Raw genomic sequence first — 7027 nt, 5'->3', positions numbered from 1 at the left:
AAATGCTCAAATTCAGTTTTTTATGAACATGGTACAATAAAACCTGTCTACAACGATACTGTTGGGACCTAAAAAGAATATCGTAATGGACAGGTTATCGTTATAGATAGTTTGATTATTCATGCTGACATATTGCTGGGGCCAAAAAAAAAAAAAAAAAAAATTGTTATAGACAGGTTATCGTTATAGACAATATCATTATACACAGGTTTCACTGTTTTGCAAAATAAATTTTCCTATGCATGCAACAGCATTTCCCCTGCTCTGAATGGTGACTTTTATTACGAATGTTTATTTTTTTTGGTTTCCAACACGACACATCATAGCCATTGCGAAGAGTTATCTGAAGATGTTTGGTGTTTCCATTCTCGAGTTTGTAATCTTTTGGCTTTTCGTCTCGCTCTGAAGCATCTGAAATATTACTGAATAAAATAGGAAATGGAAGGTGAATATCAATAAGGCAGCGACATAAAATTGCTGCGCACTTTGTTTGAATGATTTAATGTCTATTAACATAAGAATTGAAACTTAAATTGCCAGCTGTGACAACGAAATGGAACCACGAAGCAGAACAATGATGCTTACTTAAAGGCGTATCGAACAAAAGAATTTTAAATTATGTATTTTCGTAATGTCTTTTGTGTTGTAACAATTTTGTGTTCGCGGTATGTTCTACTCAGGAAGAATTTTTTGCTTTGAATATTTTGAACGATACATATCTTTTAAATCTAATTAAATTAATATCTTTGTGTATCTGAATACAATAGCTCATTTTGCAGTAAGTTACCGCCCCTAAGCTAGGGCTTAGGCAGAACTACTTGCAATATATCTATATATACCATACTTCAATGAGATGAGATTTGCCCCCTGCTCGGTTATTCACTAATCTAGACTGAGAAACAGGCCCGAATCTATAAATTTTGGCCCCCCCCCCCCCCCTCCCTGCAACAAAACCTGTTGGTCCCCACCTCAGAGGCCAGCAGTGTATATTTGCAACGCTATTAAGTCTTAATGCTAGTTTGTGTTTTCTATTTCTTGGACCGTTGGGTCCCTTAAGGACGTGCCCCCCCCCCCCCCGTCCTGCGGCACGCAGATCCGGATCTGCTGAGGAGTTTTAATAAGAACGAAACTTCTGTCTCTGGATGTGATAACCGGACTGTCTGGTATATTGCACGGTGTTCATTTACCGAAGAGATTGCAAATTATGATTTTGGGACTTTTCAATTGGCCATCTGCCTACGTTTATTATTTTTATTTTTTTAAATTTATTTTTTTAAGAGTTTTTTTAACTCATAGATGTAGTGTAACTAGGCGCACAGCCCCGTAACGACAGCCACTGGCCGCCATTGAATGCGTGAAACTTGAAGTAAACGGGCAAAGCCTACGAGGATACAGCGCTGTTTGCATCCTATCAGGCTACGGCCAAAGAGCGTGCGCTTTTCGGACGCTCGCCCGTCTACTAGAAGGGCTCGGTTGCCCATGGAACCGATTTCTGGTTGTGTATCTGAATACAATATCATGGTTTAACTCTCTCTTTTTCTCTGGCAGTGGACGCTCAATTTCTGGAGCTTGAAGTCAACAAGTTTTGGAGTAATATTAAAATATTTGGAGACTAAATTTCAAAGTTTTTCTCTTGCAGTTGACGCTCTATTTCTGAAATTTGGAGTGTACAAACATTTAGAATTGAATAAAGATTTGAGCTTTTTTCCCCCCTTTGAAAGTAAACGTAACCCGAGTGGTTTTCATTCGGAACTCATTACCATACTTGCCTACTCTAATATCAACCATCTGATTCACTTCGTTTTGAAACGCTCCAATTTAAATAATACACTGCCTTACTAATTTTGTAATTCGCCCAAAAAAGTAGGGTGTCCGCACACACACACACACACACACACACACACACACACACACACACACAAAAAAAAAAAAAAAAAATCGCCCCGTGGTCTACTGATTAAAAAAAAAAGTTTGGCAACATCTAGTTTTCAAGACTTTTTCAGTTAATCTTCTATATATATAAAAATGGATGTATGTTTGTGGGTGTGTGGATATGTGTGTATGTTCCTTATACAAATCCACAATTTTCGTTGGATTTCTTCCAAAATTGGCACAAAGGTAAATTGTTGCTCAGGAATTCATATAGGCGGGTTTTTGGAATTTTTTAAAACGACCCAAAGAGATCTAATTTCATATTTTGAGTCATAAAATTACTCTTTTCTGCACGAACGAATTTTTGTATTGTTATAAATTTAGTCTAAATGAAAAGCCAGTAAAAAAACTGCCCTGGATGAAGTTTTTTCAAAGATTAACTTTAATCGTTAAATTTGTGAACCTTGGTTCAAAGCAAATGAAAACGGTTATCAACATCTAACTACCAGGAGCTATTTTAAATGCAATCAACACAAAATGTATCCTGAACGATTGCCGTCAATGCTATTTAGCGAGAGCGTTAAAGCATGTTTGGCGAGAAAGCCGTAGATATAAGAAATTATGCTGTACATTGTTTCTTAAATTGCGACCTACGAAGCCCCAGGGGTCCATTGGTGCTACTTGACTTGAATGCTACCGTTAAATTATAATTTTTTAAATATTGTTTAACTGTAAAATCCACAACAGTAAGGGTTGCGTGTAATTTTTGAATAGTGTTTTTCCCGTTAATAGCAGAGAAAATGCGAACATGAATAAGGCAGTAATATTGCATTCAATATTGACGTGCAATCTTCGAATGTTTCAGCATTAGACTACTTTTATTAAAACCACATCTATTTCATCCTTGCAACATAAATTTAATTTAATGTTCTATGATCCTTATGAAACCAATTTGAAATATATAAATTTTCGTTATACTATTCCTTGATTTACGTCGAATCTTTAAGTAATTCGGTTCAATTATAACCGATAACTTAATTCGGTTTAATAGAAGTCGCTCCAGGCGGTCAAAGAACAGGGGTACAAATAAAGCAAACAAATTGCAAAATAATGATAGTAATGCACAATAGCGCATTCGGAATTTATCTTTCAAAGGGGAGGGATGTGGTCAAGGCTTTCCTTACATGCATCTATATATATATATATAAATATGGATGTATGTTTAAGGGTGTGTGTGTATGTTCCTTATACAAATCCCCAGTTTTAGTCGGATTTCTTCCAAATTCGACACAGAGGTAAATTATTGCTCAGGACTTCATATAGGCTGGTTTTTGGAATTTAAAAAAGATCCAAAGAGGTTAAAGTTTATATTTTTAATCTTAAAAAGGCTGTTTTCGACGTAACGAATTTTCATATTTTTATGAGTTTGATCTGAATGAAAAGCCTGTAAAAAATGCCCTACATGAAGTCTCTTCAAAGATTAACTGTAATCGTTAAGTTCGTGAACCTTGGTTCAAAGCAAATGAAAATGTTCAGCAACATATAACCACCAGGAGATATTTTAAATGCAATCAACACAAAAAGTATATTTAACAGTAGCTGTAAAGTCGATCAGCGACAAGCGTAAAGCATGTTTGCCAAGAAAGCCGAACGGAAAAGAAATGCTGCTGTTAATTGTTTTTTGAATAACATATCCTGCAAAGCAGGAATGCATTGCGGTCTCCGACGGTTGTACTTGCTTTGGTATTTCCATAGCAGTAATGGTAGAGCGAAATTATGGATCAGTATTTTCCACATGAACAGCCCAGAAAATACCAAAATTAGTTCGGTATCAATAATTTATTCATTATCTATGTACAAGCTTCAACAATTTAATGTTGGATGGTCCTTAAAACCAATATGCATATGTTCTTTATACTATTCCATGATTTACGTCGGATCTTTACATAATTCGGTTCAACTAAGTTTAATCGCTGAAGGCTAACAAAGAACAGGGGTAAAAAATACTAATTTCTCAAATAAATTGCAAAATAATCATATTTGTGCGTAGTAGCGTATCTGGAATTTGTTTTTCAAGGGGGAGGGGGGATAGTCATGACGTTTCTTACATGCACATAAACTACCATACTAGGATTGCCAATGTGTGCTAAAACTAAAGGTTGTGCACCTTTTTTATCCGCAAAACCACACGGAAATATAATTCGGCGGAATTCATACAGTTTGGGAGGATTGGAATTTTAAGTTTGGAAAAAATGCAAATAAATATTAATTTAAATCTAAACTGTATTAAACAGCAAAAAATTGCTAGGTTTTTTATATAAACAAATTTCTTCATTTGAAATTTTATATTACCTTAACGCTCGAGTAATAATACACCTGATGAAGCATCTTCGCCGACTAGCAATAATTTTAAATCTGTTAGCTGGTATGATGCAACTTTTGACAGAGATTACTATTGAAAAAGGCATGATGAAATATTGCTCCACAATATGAAGTTTTTTCTTCATCGTGAAATAAACTAAACAAAGCTACATTCGCAATTACAAAGCTCAGTTCGATAACTGCTATTGTAAATAATCGAAAAATATTGGAAGTTTGTAGCTACCACTTAGCATTTCAACCGTCTTTAAAGAAGTTCTGTGAGATATGAATGGAAAATTATCACTGTAATAGCTTAAATTCTCTTTAATAGTATAGGGATAAGGTGAAACACTTTGTATCTCACGTGTAACCACAATGGACCTTTTTTAAACTTCAAGAGATTGTAATATTCAATGAGACTTTCGTTTTCTATCACGAACAACAAGTCAGAAGCGCAGTTGTTAAGTTTGTAGATGCATTTGAGATGTAGCTATTTTTGTTATAGATAGCTTTATGTTACTTGCTCGGTTGGTTTCACTCACAAATGTAATTCTTCTTGCTGCTGGGAGGGGGACTAAGAACAATATTTAGGATAAAGTTTTGAGTTAAATTTATGGATTAGAAAAATTTGAATCATTTGTTTTAAATTTTTAGACTGCTTTTCAAAACGGAAAATACATTTCGTTTACTTTTAAGCTGTGGATAAGGGGAACAAAATATGCAACAAGATTCTGTAAAATATAAACAAAAGATTTGTCTATTAGGCAGTTGTAAGTACAAACAAGACGTTTCTTTTTAGTTTCATGGATTGGAAAGAATATTTTTAAAAAATCTAACACGGATATTGACCAAAATGCGTACGCCTACTTCTTTCTCTATAGCGCAGTTTAATTAACGGTTTTTAAATAGTTCGTTCAATAAGTTCACGTCCACTTACTTCTATTTTTATTGTTTTAAATAACTTAAAATAATAACTGTAATGTGGTCAATGGACCCATTCCCACCTCTCACGACCAATGTCTCTCAATAAATTAAAATTTTGGTGTTCTCTAAGGAATACTCTGTCTTAAGCAACAAAACTTAAATACGTGCTCTCTCTACCTGCATCAGTGTGAGATATCATGTATAACATTTACGGCAAGTATTAGGTTTTAAAAATTTGAACAAGAACTTAAATCTTGACATTTCAAATCGTTACAAGACATTAATATTACTGTCTAACTATCATTTTTACCTACGAAAACAGAAATTTGACGTCAATATAAAAAAATAAAACGTAGCTGACGTGCGTCTTTTTAGGCAAGTTACACTTATCCAATTCTACTCTATGGCGTGATACTAAATCACCATGGAAAAAGCGAGCAAACACATTTTGTAAAAATTTTTATAGTAAGCATACTTTTTCTGCGAAATGTGCTTGCCTGAAAACATACAAAATAACACTATCACTTGGTCGCTTCATTCGAAAAACACTGCCAAAAAATCCGTAAAACGGAGTGTTATCGTCTTTTAACAACACAGACTGAATTTTTTATTTTCTGTACGGTGGGTTATCTGTTTAGCTTTTGGACATTGAGGATGATTTTAAATTAATCTGAAAATATTGTAACTGTGTCCAAGAAGACTTGTATATATTTGTGCTTGATAATAGGGATTGAATATTTTTTTTTTTTTTGGAAAGCTCGCGACTCTTTCTAAGGAAATATTCAATGATTTATTTCCGAATAAAATGTATGTGAAAAGTACTGTTGTATTTTTTGATGTATTGGGGAAAACAAAACCTACAAAGGCAGCACAACGCTTTTCTTTCGAAGCATCACGTAAAAGGTTTTCCCACAAGATGTGCATAAGACAATCATTTGTCTTTGCATTAAGACAATTTACCTACTGCCCGTCTGATTTAACCTCAGACATCGTACCAGTGGACACTAACAGAGCCCAAACAATATTCCTTATACTTTTTTGCTTTAAGTTGATGTTACTTTTTCGGCAAATGCTGAATTTTCTGTGTTATTTAAAGTATTTTGAAGATTTGAGCCTTAAAAGCGGTGTGAATAATTTTTTACGTTCATTTAGATAGAATTCATTCATTTGATTATCCAAACGATATGTTGCCTTGAAACGCACCCGGGCAACGCCGGGTAATAAGCTAGTATTAAAATATTCTACACCCGAATATTCCCTTACCCTTTTTATGAGATGTCCTCAGTTGATCGTAAAATATCTCCAGCTTATTTTGACATATTCGTGTTTTGAAAATCGAACTTCACATTTTGTATCTTACAACATTATTTACCCTTCATATTTCTGGCCGCAAAGGTTTGTACCTAAATATCCCCACACTGACCTTGGAGCTGCTTTTTACCTTCGCATTTGTTTGTCAGTTTTCGTCACGCGAAACTGCGAAGTTGACACGCACGTTCATTATATGTGTCGCTCATTTGAACGCAAAAATGATTTACGAATGTTGGTTTCTTGACGTATATTGGAAAGTAGCATGTGCCTGGGAGTACCTCTTTGTTTCAGTAAATCGATTCAGTGAGGAAACCGATTTGGTAAATGCGGTCTTTTGTTTATGTCGTTGAAATTTCTAGCGATTCGCTTGTTTTCAGTATCTGTGTTATTATAAATGGATTGATTAAAACGCGAAAATAACGGTTCTTTATTCCGTGATTTTTTTACAACCAACCCAGTTATGTTGTTGCGTGATGAAATTTCAGTGCACGCATGCGTAAATGTTGATTCTCATCACGAACGGATCTCAGAACTCAACTGTTGCTGTTTTTATGCGCAT

This window comes from Uloborus diversus, chromosome 9 (assembly GCF_026930045.1).
Source record: "Uloborus diversus isolate 005 chromosome 9, Udiv.v.3.1, whole genome shotgun sequence".
NCBI lineage: Eukaryota > Metazoa > Arthropoda > Arachnida > Araneae > Uloboridae > Uloborus > Uloborus diversus.
This window is presented reverse-complemented; position numbering follows the sequence as displayed.